This window comes from Sinohyriopsis cumingii, chromosome 6 (assembly GCF_028554795.1).
Source record: "Sinohyriopsis cumingii isolate HCF-2022 chromosome 6, ASM2855479v2, whole genome shotgun sequence".
In the NCBI taxonomy this organism is placed as follows: domain Eukaryota; kingdom Metazoa; phylum Mollusca; class Bivalvia; order Unionida; family Unionidae; genus Sinohyriopsis; species Sinohyriopsis cumingii.
In genome coordinates, this window is record NC_142966.1 from 129,607,805 (window position 1) to 129,626,270 (window position 18,466).

Below are 18,466 nucleotides of genomic sequence, written 5' to 3' on the forward strand. Positions count from 1 at the left end.
AGTGGTAGAGGCCCATCCTGTCAGAACAGTGCTCTATCAATTCCATACATTTGAGATTTAACATCGGAAGTGGTTTTAGGAATACAAATTGATTTGATGGGTTTGGCAATCCTCCTTTGGAACAGTGCATAACATTAGTTACCATAGCAAACGAAGATCTTCCGATTCTAACTTTGTCTTCATCCGCCACAATATTGCGCCATGTGAACAAAAGTTGTTTAGATTATAGTTCACAATGGTGGCTTACATCATAGGTTTCTTATGATCGTACCTGAAGGAAAATGATGTACTAATTGAAGCATTTTGAGAGTGGTGAGAGCACTATCTTGGGAGTAGTTTGGTTGGCTGCATTTATTTGTGCTAGCATTGGAGTCTTCAGTTCCTCTTTCTCAATAGTGTATCCCCACCCACGTCTCTAAAAGAAGAGAACTCTTGGAAGGGCCAAAGTTTTGAACAAAGGAACAGTAGCATAATACTAATTTTTCATTTTTCTTCCTCCAGCCTAGATTATACCCTATCTTTATTAATTGACAAAATAATAATATTGGAGTGATTTCAGGACTGACCTTGACATTCCTGGTTTAATACAGTGGGTGGCTGTTATGCATACATAAAATGGTCATGTGACCAATCATAGCCATGAAAGTCTGGGTGGCAGAATTATATAAACTTATTGTTGACAGGGATAATTGTTACTCAAATAAGAAAACTAAAGCTAAAATATTTGTATTTAGCACTTTTGAATTTCCCCATATTGTTATATATTTTGAGCTATATGTATGTGTTCCTCACTGCTGCTACATCATTTTGCCACCCAGTAACATTATTCTGGTCAGTTATGAAATACTTGCTCAAAAGTTTCTATATAAAATAAAAATAATTGAAATAATAGTTCAGTTTTAAAAAAATAAAGAACTCAAATAAATTTTGTTTATTTAATTGCTCAGTATTTAAGTAGCTACTTTTGAACCAGTTGGCTTTCACCCACTGATTTGTGTGTGTCTCAGCCTTTGAGTCTGTGTGTGTGTGTGTGTTGCAATGTACAGTAATACTAATAGTGTTCATTGAATTACAAATGAATGGACTATTTCAGACAAGTATTCCTTCTGTGATACAGAATTTGGGGAGATGATTCGATTTAATAATAGGTAGGAACTTAAATTTGCACCCACCTCTGTTCTCAAGTCAGTGAAGGAAGATTTCATAGTCACACCTTTCTGTAAATACCAACAATCCATAGGCAAACTTAACTTTCTCAAACTGGGCAAAACATTGCGCAGATCTTACATTATCACTTGTCACTTAAGTTTGGTCTGATCCAGAAAAGTAAATGATGGTTTATATATCGGGATTATGCCTGAATGCCTTCATTGATGGGAATAGCCAGAGATCAAAATGTCACATGTGGAATGGAATTACTAACCATGTCTCTTTTAAAGTATGATCGACTAGGTCCAATGTCAGAATGGGTGATACGAGAACTCTGAGGAGCTTTTTAACACTGTGAGTTTGTTTTCATCAGGTTATTGCATTTCTTTAAACAATAAGCTTGCATTAACCACTAGTGGAAAGAATTATACAGCAGAATTTTGACAAATTCAAAACGTTTGGCATTTTCACTTAAATGAACACACAGCATCGCTGGATCAAGGGAAGTCATACGGAGTGGGCGATATGGGCAACCACCTGGGGCTCAGTTTCACAGAGTTTGCAGTATTTTTTCCGGTGGGGGTTGGGGCACAAAAGGCAATGCTTGCCCAGGGCATTGTTTCATCATGTGCAAACTTGTGATGACCCTGTCTGGAATCTGATTGTTTGATTAAAACCATATGTTCAAGCTCTTGTTGTGATCTTGCTTTATTTGGAGGCTAATTTGTTTTATATCTTTTTTTCTTTGTTCTTTCTTTTTTCAAAACTAATATTTGCCAAGAAATAGATAGCACTGTGTGATGCTCTATATTAAGGCAAATTTACACCGGCTTTGATTTGGCAAGGTTTTTGGCTGTATTCACAAGTCTTATTCTGCCTGTTTTATGCAGCTATATCAAATAGGAATCTTGGTATAATAACAGTATGCCAGATAGTCTCACAAGAAATAATGTCATTATTAGTACAATGCATCCAGATGCAGGAGCCCAACAGTAAATGTTATCTTTTCTGGTCCAGAGTTGCTTCCCTTTTCCATCAATATTACATCATCATTACAGTATATCCTTGTAAACCAGTATAGCTTAGGAACCATTCCACATACATGAAAGAAACACATTGTGACCATTGTCTTATGTACCTAGATGTACCTTTTATACAATTTGCCTCGAAGAGGCAACTTAGAGGATGAATTGCCTATTACATGTATATGTGCCCTTTTAATGTTTCACCATTTCAAATTTGATAGAGTTCTCACCCTTTTCAGTCCCTGTTGCATCTCTGCCACAGCTGATCCTTGTAACCAGCGTGTTTACATGGTCTCAAGACTTAACTCTATTTTGTATAGTGTGTCTATTGACAGTTAACTTCACATGGGATGTTGCTTGTAACCATCATAGCTCGAGACATTCAGCATATTCTGATTCAGTCTGATATGAACAGAGTCTTGTAGTCTTGCATGCACCTTATATGAGTTATCCACCGTTATCTTCATAAGACCCTAAGTGATTTGGGTTTCCGGCATTTCATAATTTAAAATGGTAATGGCTCCTAAATGGTTTCTTATTTTATAAATCCCTGTTATAGGGTGACTGATGGGTCGGGGAACACCATTCTAAGGTCACCTTACAAGCAAAACATTTCTGGTTTCAGGTCTAGGGACAATAAATAAATCACAAAAAAGGAAACGACACACACACATGCATGCAATATCTTTTGGCACAGATGTATATTGTGTTTAGGTGACAGACTTCACAATATTACAGTATTGGCTCTTGTTTTACCGCATTTCACAAGTTACAAGGTCATGGTTGAGGCCCATTTTTGAAGAAATCGGACCTTTCTTTTCCTTAACTTAGCAGCACATTTTCAATGTTTTGTATGAGCTTCAACTGTTTGCATAAAAACAAAAATGGAAGGACTTTGCATGTTGAATCAGCAAGTGTAAATATAATAGTTAACCAAAATAAGCAAAAGTACAATATGTGGAAAACAGGTGCAAAACATTTAGTAAAAGAATACCAAAACTTTGAAGTAATGTTGCAGTCATAGAATAGAGTTTTAATACTTTCGTTCTCACTCTTGCAGAAAGTGCATTTGTCATTATCTAATATGTTAATTCTTTTCAAAAAGTTATTTGTGAGAATTATTCGATGAATTTATTTAAAATTGAAAGAGATCAACTTTACTTAGTACAGAGTTTCGCTGGGCTATAAATCTCAGACCACTCCTCACTACTTACATTTTTATTTTAAAGCTGCATCCACGTTTCTTGCTTAGCAGTGTGTTGCTTCTTTACCTTTTAAAAAAAAATCTTTGTGAACAAACTGCAATGAGTTTTTTATTTTGCAAGTTCATTATTTTATCCTCCTGCTTGTAATCAAACATGTTATCAGCCAAACGGTTTTTGATCGCCTCTTTCCAAGATTTTTTAATTTTGGAAGTAGTTAATAGGGACGATAGGGGGACAATGGGACTTATCTTTAAAAACACCCCTGGGACGATATAGGGACTACGTAAATTTAACATGGAGAAAACCCCTGGGACGATATAGGGACAAGGGGAATTAACATTAGGCAATAGTTCATGAGACTGTCTAGGGACAAGGTTAATTAACATGGGGAAAAATCGTGGGACGATATAGGGACAAGGGAAATTGAACATGGGGAATAAATCGTGGGTCTGTCTAGGGACAATGGGAATTTAACATGGGGAATAGATCGTGGGATTGTCTAGGGACAATGGGAAATTTAACATGGGGAATAGATCATGGGACTGTCTAGGGACAATGGGAAATTTAACATTACGGAAACCCATGGGGGATATAGCCTCAAGGGAATTTAACATATGGAAATTGAACATGGTGGGTCTGTATAGCGTCAAGGGGAATTGAACATGGTGGGACTGTCTAGGGACAATGATGGTAGAGGGTCAAACACAACAGAGACAGAAACATACATACACTAGTACAAGCATGAGATTTATATATAAAGCATTACCAAGACCTGAAATCTTGCTGGGGTGTTAAAAAATTTGCATAATTGTAATGATGCTATAAATAGCTATAATCAAGGAAATGCTCAACGACAAAATGGATGTGACTAAAAGTAACGCTAAAATGACGAAATTGTCCCATAGTTTAAAGGAAAATAAACATATCCCCGAAAAGTAAGTTACAATGGTTTAGACTAAAATGGATGCAATTAGTAACTACTTACAATATCAACTTTTGTGACGATCGTGGATAAACAGCCATGTATCTATTTATAGCTATAATCAGCTAAACTTCCTATGAAATCCCACTATCTATTTATACTACAACTTGTGGGTTATTCCTTTGGAAAACCCCACTATCTTTTTATAGCCTCAGCTTGAGTGACGTTCCTGTTTATGAACTCTGGTACATATGTATAGCTACAACCTGTGGAAATCCCCAAGTCCATATTTATAGTCTCGAAATTTCCAGCGTCAGTGACGTCACTGTACTGAACACTAGGGGATAAATGTCAACAGTGTTGCAAGTGGCTGACCTGAATACACGCTACTGCAGGTAGGTAGGTAGGTAGAGTGTATCTGATACGGATAAAGTGAGTTTTATAGGGATAAACAGAGACCAATACACACACACACACACACACACACACACAGAGGGAAGAGGAAAAAACAAACCCCAAATATACTATCAACACAGAAGGGAGATAATACAAACCCCAAATAAACTATCCACACAAACGTACGCGAACGCATACAAACCCCAAATATACTATCCACACAAACGTACGCGAACGCATACAAACCCCAAATATACTATCCATACAAACGTACGCGAACGCATACAAACCCCAAATATACTATCCACACAAACGTACGCGAACGCATACAAACCTTAAATATACTATCCACACAAACGTACGCGAACGCATACAAACCCCAAATAAACTATCCATACAAACGTACGCGAACGCACACAAACCCCAAATATACTATCCACACAAACGTACGCGAACGCATATAAACCTCAAATATACTACCCACACAAACGTACGCAAACGCATACAAACCCCAAATATACTATCCACACAAACGTACGCGAACGTATACAAACCCCAAATATACTATCCACACAAACGTACGCAAACGCATAAAACCCCAAATATACTATCCACACAACGTCGCTAACGCATACAAACCCCAAATATACTATCCACACTCGGGAGGAAGAAGAAAAAAAAAACAACCAAATATACGATCTACACAACGTACGCGAACACTCACACACGCACACCACAGAGGGAAGAAGAAAACCATTATACACTATCCACACGGAGTGAAGAAATAACCCTTTATATATACTATCAACAGAGAGTGAAGAAAATAACCCATTATATTCCATCAACACAGAGTGAAGAAGAAAAAGTTTTTTGAAAGCACCTAAGCCCTCACCTGCGATTATCAACTCTGCCAAACACCTGCACCCCAACCCCCACTCCCAACACTACAAAACCCATTTAACCCGTTATTTTATGGCATCAGTGTGTGATTTAGGAAACATCAAGACACAAAATGATGGATGAATAGACTGACTATTGTTTACGGACTTGCATGCCTAAAGAGCGTGCGTGAAGGAAAACATCATTCCATTTCAATTCTAACTAAAACATGATCCAGAGGGATAGAGAGAGGTGAAAGAGCACAATTTCATAAAGTGTGAGTAAAAATAAAACACGCCATCCTTATTATACAATGTCAAGACCAAGAGACACTTACGTTTTCTTTCTGGTCTATTCTCTTTTAGAAGGTAGTTTGAAATTTCACATCAGGGCCAACGAATCGGCTCACATTGTCAATTTTTCCATTTCCATGTCTTTACTGGCACAAGTTCTTCATCATCTTCAATTTCTTCTTCTTCTGAATCCCTCTTCTCTGTTTCGTCTTGTTTCTGTTTCTTCTCTTTTCTCGTAGGGCACTCTGAATTCAGTGTCCTTTCTCCTGATAACGATATTAGGTATCTTGACTTTTGTCTCTCTTTCTTAGACGAAGCAGGTATTCTGGAGACAAATACCCATTTACCTTTGCAGATATAGCAAACTTCATTAGCACTTACACACTTTCGTATGACTCTCATCAAATCAATGACCAAAAAAAAAGAGTAAGTTTTGTTGCCACTTTCCCTTGTGAATTATGCTTTCGTATGACTTTTAGCAAATATTTGGCCAGCAGGTCGATCTGTGCTGACTCTTCCATCTTCTTGATCGTTTGAGAGTGGAATGAATATTCTGACGCTAAGACACTCTCCTTATATACAGGGACCTGCTGCGTATGAAACCTAGTCAAATGTAATTTTGCAATAAGATGAAACGATTTCATTGAGGAAGTAAAAGGCAATGATGTACTGTATCGCCTCACACAAAACCTGAAGTGTTAGTTCAAATCCGTGTCAGCGATTTCGAAGACGACATAACTGAGCTTTAATCAATGCTCTCCATTTATGCCACAAAACCACGAGTCCTGATTCACGCCAAAAGAAATTTGGTTCGGTCCATAAAAAATAGTATCACATCTGAGAAACACAGAAACGAACTTCCAGAAAACTGAGAACGACGGCTTACACCTACAACGTAAATGTATGAGTTCAAGTAGTGCGTAAAACTTAGTCAAATTAAATTTTTATAGTCAAGACGAAACGATCTCTTTTCGAACAAGAAAGCAGACACCAAGCGACAATGGCGATCCGTGTCACACAACACTTTTCAAAATGTATATTATCAGAGGCTTGTTCTAGCGATCTGCACGGTGAAATTAAATGTTGATGTATTTTGCAATAAGACGGACACAATTTCCATGGGATCGCCCATGGTACCATTGTTCGTGCATTAGTTTAATTTTTTAAAATATTTTTTTATATAAATCGCCTATAGGATAGACCCAGTAAAGCATAACCATTCTCGTCACTGTCTGAATAGCTACTCAAGTCAATTCGAAGCGAACGCGGTAAGAAAATAAGTATAGCCAATGAAATGGCTTACAACGGGTGATGCATTGTTTTGTTCTAGGACTGTGTGGCATAATAATCCCTATGTTGTTACCATTACAGTGCAGACAGACTGAAATATGAACTTACAAGCCCTCTTTGTGTGTGTTGTACCATTTCTTCTTACCACATCAAAATACGGAGCGTCACAGTATTGGTTCGCGTTTTCAAGCTGACCATTTTTTTATATCTCACTTAAACATTTTAACATAAACACTCACACTCACATCGGTAGAGTCAGAACAGACGTGTTACAGTACTGAGGGGCATGTTATCTTTTTTTTTTCAAACTAATAAGTTTGGGGTTTGTATGAAGTAAAGAACCGAAAGTACAGTGAACCTCAAGGATGATGACCCAATCTGTCTGTCTATTGATGCGTGTATTAATAAGAAGAAATATGACCTCTAAAACACAAAGAGATACGGCAAGCATGATTAGATTAAACACAACGATGTTTTCCTTCACGCCCGTGTAATTTAGAGTTTCAATCGTCTTTGAAGACAAACTTGGTCTCCTTTTGTAGGGCTTGAAATAATAAAAAAACTGAAAAATCTTAAGCACTTTGCTATAGATAATTTCATCAACAGACTAAACAACATAAATACCGTTACAACAATAGAAAGCCTTAAATCTTCTATCAAAAAGAAATGCATCAAAAAAATTAAAGATTAACGATAACTAACCAATGAAACCGAATTTAACAAAGGCAATGACATGTGAAGAAATGCCTCTCACTTTGGAAAGGTAGACGAATGTACTCTGTCATGCACCATCAACTTGAAAAAAATTATAAACAGAGAGAAACCTGAATTCAAAATTCAGTTGTTTTTTTCTTCAAAATTGTTTGTTTCTTTTTTTCTTTTTTTTGGAACAAATCTAAGCACTAATATAGAGTGGAAAAGGGAAAATGCACATACAAGCTTTGATATTTCTGAAAAAATGAGGGGATATTCCTAACGTTCATAACCACCTATGGACTTGGACTTGTCTGTGACTTATCCACAAAACAAGATGTACATATTTCTGGTCAAGCTGCAAGTGTGTGCGTGTTTTTGAAAATGGTAAAAATGGGATATACAATTTTCTCGTGACACTTATAAAGTGAAGAGTCTGTGCAAGTGTCAAAAGCCAAAGTCATATAAGTTTTGTATTTTGTACGGCTTGTAAAGATTTCCACTTTGGAAAATGTGAAGTATCACAAGTTATTATCACAAACAGAAGTGGAACATAGGGGCTTGCAAGAAAGAAAATAACCCAGACAGTTGGTGTCATCAAGAGTGCTAGAGACGGTACCTGAACTTGCTTGCTTGCTTACTTGAATTAAAGTGATTTTCGCTCTAATGGAGCATGTATCACTGGTTTAATAACGCACCGCGTGATTTTTAATTACTCCTGGGGAAGGAAAGAGAGCCTCATTCCCCAGGCTTTTATGTACTCACAGACTACTTTTAAATTTAGCCACTCAGGTGTAGGACTAACTAGTCCTTAACAACCTGACTGAAAGGCTTTAAACATGAGTGGGAATAGTTTCACCACACACTCATTTTTCTGTCCGAGCGTGGTAAAGGAGGAAAAAGGTGCTCAAAAAGACAGCCATGGGTGTTAAGTACTCAACAAAACGCTAGCCCGTACTTATTTGAAATCAAGTCCCGTTTTTGCTAATGGACAGTAAAAAGTACCAATAATGTGTTAACCACTTGTGCAATTAGTTCAAATCTAACGAGTCTGTTAAATTTCCTACTTCCTAACATATCTATCTAATGTTAGTACTTAGTGTACATAAAAATAGCCATACTGATCTTATTTAAATTATTATGTCTAAGAGACATACACCAGTTTGGTCACTGTTAGGTTTAAAAAGTTAAGTTTGTTGCGGTGTTCCAATGGGTCAAGTTTGTTTCGAGAATAGTTTAGTCAAGGAGGGATACCAAGCCAAATATGGTTCCCTATTTAATAAAAAGCAATCTTTTGGAGCCCTAAAAAAGGCTGTTTTTTCTGTTAGAAGGTAACACGTCTCTCTTTTGCTTTCACGTTCTTTCCCGCACTCCTAGTCTCATGATTCTTGATATCAGGAAATGCGTAGCCATGATGGGCGGCAATGTAAGCAGCGGCTTCTACCAGTTGACTGAGGGGGTATCCAGTGTAGGTTTGTCTGTAGAATTGGGGAAGAACTTTGACCCTAATCCCCATTGAGAAGGTCTTGGTTTAAAGGTGTCTAGAGATTTGTAGGCAACGTATTGTATGGCTCTAATAAACTGCCCTGCTTTGTTGACGTCATACAATGCTTGATCTAGCCCCATTTCGGTGTACTTCTCAACGAGGGTCAGCGTCCCCTTCCTCCTCCTCAACCGCCTCAGTTTCCTCTTCTGGTTCTGATACTAATTCTTTAGTTGAGGTAGATAGTTTCAAATCCGCTGCTATGGTGTCAGTCGCTGTTATTGTTGTTGTGGTTGTTCTTTCAGCTGAGATTGCCTGTAGTATCGGAGTGAGAAAAGAACGTTGTTGTTGTTGTATGGTTTAACGCCATTTTTCAGCACGCGATAGGCTATACATGGCGGCCAGTATTAATGGTGGAGGAAGAACCCGGGAAAACCCCGGAAAGAACCACCGACCCACGAGAAGCTACTGGCAAGCTTTCTCTCATACCCACATTAGCCGAATCCGAGACTCGAACCCACGCAGACAAAGGTGAGATGACAGTGATCCGTAACGGAGAGCGCTTTAGACCACTCGGCCACTCGGAGCCCCAGAAAAGAACGTAGTGCCTCCGATAATTACATTTGAGTTTGCGATACCGTTTGTCTAACATAATTGGCCCTTTGTTTTGCCACCACTCTTTCCGGGGCAGGTTGTTTGTTAGGTATAGTCGGCTGTTGACTAGATGTTATTTGTGTTCTCGAGGTGGGTGGAGTGCTAACTGGCTAGGTCTGCATTTCTTGCTCCCGCTACTGTTGCGTATATTTCTTCCCTCCACACCGAGTTCTGGGCCTAATTCTTTTAATTTCGTTGTACCCGAACTTACATTATCCATATTATCACCAACAAAAAAAAAAGCACAGACCTAAAAGAAACACTCACTCACTTTTTTACAGAACATTACTATTTTAAAATGTTGATAAGCGACGGAAACGAAGGACTTAGAGTCGCACTTTCTAACCGAGATAAAGAAATCACGTGCTGATAGACTCACTTCTGTATTTTTTCTTCTAACTGACTAACATATCATAGGCAATGGAATGTTATTTCTTTTCGAGAGTATGGGGTAGCCCTGAAATTTTGTTTTTGGAACTTGAAGCTATGGCGATCGCTTAGGTTATAAGATGGCGGCCTCCTCTGACGACAGGCTTTCTCACATGATAAGGTCTGCTTCTTCGGAAAAGTGAAGAAGAACTCTTTGGTGTCGATACAACTGTTGACAAAGCCTCTGTCAGGTTCATGCTGCTGCTGTTGCTGCTCTCTCTGCTGTTTATGAAGTCTGTACTTCTCCATCCATTCTTCTTTCTCCTTCTTGAATTCCTCCTTGAAGAGCTCTTCTTTCAGGTCTTCAGTGACTTTCAACATTATGATATTGTCTATCTCTTCAGGTCTCGGTATCAGACTTGTCATGTCCCTATGCAAATTCACATAGGCTTCGTTCAACTTGGCTAATCTTGAGCACATCTTCGTAGGAAGATAAGTTAACAATGGATGGGCAGACTGGAGACTGACCCGTTTTTATTGTCAAAGCGCGGACGTGAAGGAAAACATTACTACACGGTTTTCGAGCCGGAACGTTCAAATAGTGTTATGGGAGGGATAGAGAGAAGTCAAAGAGCATGAATCAAGATTCCTATAGCCAAACAAACCACAAAGGCATTTTTTTTCCTTCAAAACACAACATTTTTTATTCATACTAACAAACAACTCTAACATTTTTAACAATAATCCAACAATATAACATCAAACATGTTTTTCAAATACCAAACATTTTTTTCAACTAACACATTATTTTGGACAGGGCTGACAACGTTGTGAATGAAATTGTGATTTCCACTGTTGGAAGTCATTAGGCCATTGATGGACACTACGTTTCCTAGCTTGAGACAAAAGATAAGCATACTGGTCACAAAATCATCGATGTACTTTCACATCGCTTCTAGAAGAAGAACGAGGATCAAAATGAGTCACTAAATGTTCTAAAGAATAGCCCAGGCTGCGATGATGCAGAAAATACACACAGTACTGTCCACACACCAAGGAATATGTGCCTTGTTATTTCACATTATTGAATCGGGTGGTCTGAGCATTTCTTCTCATAAAGTCAATGATATCGTCTTCCAAAGGGGGTAGTCCATAGGAATCAAAATATTCCACACATCCTTCTTGAGGAAAGTAGACGGCTACCCAGTTGGTTCCTGGGAGATGACTGTCGTCCGTGTTGATCACATAAGCTTGATGGTTTTGAGGTGTGCAATGAGGGAGTTCATCTTTAGCACAGACGACAGGATTTCAAGAAGCAGTGTACAAACTGTGGTTCAAAAGGTAATAAAGTTCTCAGGTATCCATTTTTTGTTTTTTTTCCTTCTTCACAAGTAATGATAAGTGATCAATTCGATCCTGACTTTTTGCTTGAAAATGTCTGACAAGTAACCGTTTCTTCGCCTTGTCTCCCAACTCTGATCCAACAGAGCTTCGATGCGATGGATCTCTTGAGTGGTTAATGGAGGACAATAATGTTCACGCAAGCCTTTATACCACTGCTGTAACACGTCTTCTTCCGAGATGAGACTCCAAGCTTCGTCCAGATATTCGTCCAATTTTTCTTCTTGACTCAGCATCAGGCATTTATCGTGTTGAATTTGACTGGGATGATCGTTATGACATCCATAGCAATCTTTCTTGATCAATTCCTTAATTTTTTTCTGTCAAGACTATAGCATAACAGGAAACTAAATGTGATTCTTGTTCTGGCCATCTAGACTTCATCATGATGCCTTCTTCGTCTTTGTCTTGGGGTTCTCCTTCCTCAGGATCTTCACATTCCATGTCCAAAGAATCTCTACTATACAAACATTGATAAAAGTCTTCCATGACTTCTAATAGTCTAGAATGACTTCTCTCAAACTGTTGGTTTATATCGTATTGTCCAATTCAGCATACAGAATGACGTTCACCGTCTCGTCCAGTGGCTTTGCAAACTGAAATTCCACACGCATCTGGCCGGATTTTATAGGGTGAAAATGTCCCTCCTCGCTGTCTTGACTTACAATTCATTACAGAACCGTTTTCGAAAATGGAGTTTCACTGTAACTTTCCCTTTGGAGAATGGAATATTTTGTCCCAGATCTCCTTTTATAGCAATGTTGACAGTGTCTAAATACGACTTACTGACGGGCAAATAGTGAGGATGTACAAATTCACGGTGTACGTGATAGGTGTTTGCACCTTCCTGGTCATTGTTTGTGGTACTATCCACTTTGAAAGGAATGACAACAGTAACGGAACAGAGGTGTGTCCCACCACGTTGTACTCCACCACATCGGAATACACAAAGATCAAATTCAGTCCTTGGTTCAGTTCTACCGGGTTTCCAAAAGCTCTGTAAAAATCCATATTACTTTTGATCTTGGGGCTCCAATTGCTTGCGACCATTTCTGCATGTCCACCCAAAATTTCAAACAAACTACCATTGAACCTGAGGGACAATGTGTCCGTATCTTGAAATTTGATCACGAGACGATGAGCCACTTTATGGTACTCAATCTTTACACTTTTTTTGGCTCTGTTCAGTGCTTTCCCAAAGGGTAAGTTGAACCTGTCCGCAATAGTGTCCACCAAATGTTCACCACTAAAATAATAACCTGAAGGAATTTTCAAGGTGTAGATAATGAAGGCTGGATTGCTGGCTGGTCTTGTGTCCCCTAAAAACCGATTTTATTGATTTCTTCCTCCAATTGGTCATTCAGGATTTCCACCTCGAAAGTGTTTTGCTTTTCGGTGATGTTTTTGATTTGTGTTGGGTGAATGATTTCCACTAAAGCCACTTCCCAATGGGCTTCGTGATCTAACTGGATGGTCTGAGGTAATTTGACCGTGTAACAGCACAACGTGTTCTTGGGAAACACCTCCATAGAACTGTCACTGGGTAAGGTTAAGTAAAATTGGTTGTTATTGCTCATAATTCCAGAGTTTTGTGGCTCTCCGAGGTGATACTGGACGTCAGAGGCGTGTCGCCGCCCAAAATGGGGTTGTTGTTGGAGTGGTGACTGGCACTGACACTGGACACAAGGTTCCCGTTGTTCCCGTTCGAGGAGAATTTCAGGGAGGGATTAGGAAGCAGGTAACCGATGTAACTGCTCAATACAATGGTCCACAAGTGTTTGTCTCCTTGCTGCAAACTCAGATTGGCAATGGCTGCACCGATGACACAATACACCACGAAGGTTTGGCAGAAAAAGACGATTTGCGTTTTAGGCACACGTTTTCCATACCACACCCACAAGGGTTGTGTTTGTAAATCTTGCAGAGAAGAATTGGGTGAAGGAGTGATCGCAATACCTGAATCTGTGTGAAAGGGCATGATGGTCACTTCTTTTTATAGTGCGAAGCGTCGATGCAAGAATGAAAACTGGGTGGATATCCTTTCCAACGTACTTTGACTTCTTTGACACGTCGTTTGCCCACTTTACGGTTTCTGCGTTTGACAATGCCTTTGATGTCGTACATGTCGTCTTTTTTGGTGACACGACTTGATTTGAAATAAGTACGGGCTAGCGTTTTGTTGAGTACTTAACACCCATGGCTGTCTTTTTGAGCACCTTTTTCCTACTTTACCACGCTCGGACAGAAAAATGAGTGTGTGGTGAGACTATTCCCACTCATGTTTAAAGCCTTTCAGTCAGGTTGTTAAGGACTAGTTAGTCCTACACCTGAGTGGCTAAATTTAAAAGTAGTCTGTGAGTACATAAAAGCCTGGGGAATGAGGCTCTCTTTCCTTCCCCAGGAGTAATTAAAAATCACGCGGTGCGTTATTAAACCAGTGATACATGCTCCATTAGAGCGAAAATCACTTTAATTCAAGTAAGCAAGCAAGCAAGTTCAGGTACCGTCTCTAGCACTCTTGATGACACCAACTGTCTGGGTTATTTTCTTTCTTGCAAGCCCCTATGTTCCACTTCTGTTTGTGATAATAACTTGTGATACTTCACATTTTCCAAAGTGGAAATCTTTACAAGCCGTACAAAATACAAAACTTATATGACTTTGGCTTTTGACACTTGCACAGACTCTTCACTTTATAAGTGTCACGAGAAAATTGTATATCCCATTTTTACCATTTTCAAAAACACGCACACACTTGCAGCTTGACCAGAAATATGTACATCTTGTTTTGTGGATAAGTCACAGACAAGTCCAAGTCCATAGGTGGTTATGAACGTTAGGAATATCCCCTCATTTTTTCAGAAATATCAAAGCTTGTATGTGCATTTTCCCTTTTCCACTCTATATTAGTGCTTAGATTTGTTCCAAAAAAAAGAAAAAAAGAAACAAACAATTTTGAAGAAAAAAACAACTGAATTTTGAATTCAGGTTTCTCTCTGTTTATAATTTTTTTCAAGTTGATGGTGCATGACAGAGTACATTCGTCTACCTTTCCAAAGTGAGAGGCATTTCTTCACATGTCATTGCCTTTGTTAAATTCGGTTTCATTGGTTAGTTATCGTTAATCTTTAATTTTTTTGATGCATTTCTTTTTGATAGAAGATTTAAGGCTTTCTATTGTTGTAACGGTATTTATGTTGTTTAGTCTGTTGATGAAATTATCTATAGCAAAGTGCTTAAGATTTTTCAGTTTTTTTATTATTTCAAGCCCTACAAAAGGAGACCAAGTTTGTCTTCAAAGACGATTGAAACTCTAAATTACACGGGCGTGAAGGAAAACATCGTTGTGTTTAATCTAATCATGCTTGCCGTATCTCTTTGTGTTTTAGAGGTCATATTTCTTCTTATTAATACACGCATCAATAGACAGACAGATTGGGTCATCATCCTTGAGGTTCACTGTACTTTCGGTTCTTTACTTCATACAAACCCCAAACTTATTAGTTTGAAAAAAAAAAGATAACATGCCCCTCAGTACTGTAACACGTCTGTTCTGACTCTACCGATGTGAGTGTGAGTGTTTATGTTAAAATGTTTAAGTGAGATATAAAAAAATGGTCAGCTTGAAAACGCGAACCAATACTGTGACGCTCCGTATTTTGATGTGGTAAGAAGAAATGGTACAACACACACAAAGAGGGCTTGTAAGTTCATATTTCAGTCTGTCTGCACTGTAATGGTAACAACATAGGGATTATTATGCCACACAGTCCTAGAACAAAACAATGCATCACCCGTTGTAAGCCATTTCATTGGCTATACTTATTTTCTTACCGCGTTCGCTTCGAATTGACTTGAGTAGCTATTCAGACAGTGACGAGAATGGTTATGCTTTACTGGGTCTATCCTATAGGCGATTTATATAAAAAAATATTTTAAAAAATTAAACTAATGCACGAACAATGGTACCATGGGCGATCCCATGGAAATTGTGTCCGTCTTATTGCAAAATACATCAACATTTAATTTCACCGTGCAGATCGCTAGAACAAACCTCTGATAATATACATTTTGAAAAGTGTTGTGTGACACGGATCGCCATTGTCGCTTGGTGTCTGCTTTCTTGTTCGAAAAGAGATCGTTTCGTCTTGACTTTAAAAATTTAATTTGACTAAGTTTTACGCACTACTTGAACTCATACATTTACGTTGTAGGTGTAAACCGTCGTTCTCAGTTTTCTGGAAGTTCGTTTCTGTGTTTCTCAGATGTGATACTATTTTTTATGGACCGAACGAAATTTCTTTTGGCGTGAATCAGGACTCGTGGTTTTGTGGCATAAATGGAGAGCATTGATTAAAGCTCAGTTATGTCGTCTTCGAAATCGCTGACACGGATTTGAACTAACACTTCAGGTTTTGTGTGAGGCGATACGGTACATCATTGCCTTTTACTTCCTCAATGAAATCGTTTCATCTTATTGCAAAATTACATTTGACTAGGTTTCATACGCAGCAGGTCCCTGTATATAAGGAGAGTGTCTTAGCGTCAGAATATTCATTCCACTCTCAAACGATCAAGAAGATGGAAGAGTCAGCACAGATCGACCTGCTGGTCAAATATTTGCTAAAAGTCATACGAAAGCATAATTCACAAGGGAAAGTGGCAACAAAACTTACTCTTTTTTTTGGTCATTGATTTGATGAGAGTCATACGAAAGTGTGTAAGTGCTAATGAAGTTTGCTATATCTGCAAAGGTAAATGGGTATTTGTCTCCAGAATACCTGCTTCGTCTAAGAAAGAGAGACAAAAGTCAAGATACCTAATATCGTTATCAGGAGAAAGGACACTGAATTCAGAGTGCCCTACGAGAAAAGAGAAGAAACAGAAACAAGACGAAACAGAGAAGAGGGATTCAGAAGAAGAAGAAATTGAAGATGATGAAGAACTTGTGCCAGTAAAGACATGGAAATGGAAAAATTGACAATGTGAACCGATGCGTTGGCCCTGATGTGAAATTTCATACTACCTTCTAAAAGAGAATAGACCAGAAAGAAAACGTAAGTGTCTCTTGGTCTTGATATTGTATAATAAGGATGGCGTGTTTTATTTTTACTCACACTTTATGAAATTGTGCTCTTTCACCTCTCTCTATCCCTCTGGATCATGTTTTAGTTAGAATTGAAATGGAAGGATGTTTTCCTTCACGCACGCTCTTTAGGCATGCAAGTCCGTAAACAATAGTCAGTCTATTCATCCATCATTTTGTGTCTTGATGTTTCCTAAATCACACACTGATGCCATAAAATAACGGGTTAAATGGGTTTTGTAGTGTTGGGAGTGGGGGTTGGGGTGTAGGTGTTTGGCAGAGTTGATAATTGCAGGTGAGGGCTTAGGTGCTTTCAAAAACCTTTTTCTTCTTCACTCTGTGTTGATGGAATATAATGGGTTATTTTCTTCACTCTCTGTTGATAGTATATATAAAGGGTTATTTCTTCACTCCGTGTGGATAGTGTATAATGGTTTTCTTCTTCCCTCTGTGGTGTGCGTGTGTGAGTGTTCGCGTACGTTGTGTAGATCGTATATTTGGTTGTTGTTTTTCTTCTTCCTCCCGAGTGTGGATAGTATATTTGGGGTTTGTATGCGTTTGCGTACGTTTGTGTGGATAGTATATTTGGGGTTTGTATGCGTTCGCGTACGTTTGTGTGGATAGTATATTTGGGGTTTGTATGCGTTCGCGTACGTTTGTATGGATAGTTTATTTGGGGTTTGTATGCGTTCGCGTACGTTTGTGTGGATAGTATATTTGGGGTTTGTATGCGTTTGCGTACGTTTGTATGGATAGTATATTTGAGGTTTGTATGCGTTCGCGTACGTTTGTGTGGATAGTATATTTGGGGTTTGTATGCGTTCGCGTACGTTTGTATGGATAGTATATTTGGGGTTTGTATGCGTTCGCGTACATTTGTGTGGATAGTATATTTGGGATTTGTATGCGTTCGCGTACGTTTGTGTGGATAGTTTATTTGGGGTTTGTATTATCTCCCTTCTGTGTTGATAGTATATTTGGGGTTTGTTTTTTCCTCTTCCCTCTGTGTGTGTGTGTGTGTGTGTGTGCGTGTGTCTGCGCGCGTACGTTGTGTGTGTGTGTGTGTGTGTGTGTGTGTGTATTGGTCTCTGTTTATCCCTATAAAACTCACTTTATCCGTATCAGATACACTCTACCTACCTACCTACCTGCAGTAGCGTGTATTCAGGTCAGCCACTTGCAACACTGTTGACATTTATCCCCTAGTGTTCAGTACAGTGACGTCACTGACGCTGGAAATTTCGAGACTATAAATATGGACTTGGGGATTTCCACAGGTTGTAGCTATACATATGTACCAGAGTTCATAAACAGGAACGTCACTCAAGCTGAGGCTATAAAAAGATAGTGGGGTTTTCCAAAGGAATAACCCACAAGTTGTAGTATAAATAGATAGTGGGATTTCATAGGAAGTTTAGCTGATTATAGCTATAAATAGATACATGGCTGTTTATCCACGATCGTCACAAAAGTTGATATTGTAAGTAGTTACTAATTTTATCCATTTTAGTCTAAACCATTGTAACTTACTTTTCGGGGATATGTTTATTTTCCTTTAAACTATGGGACAATTTCGTCATTTTAGCGTTACTTTTAGTCACATCCATTTTGTCGTTGAGCA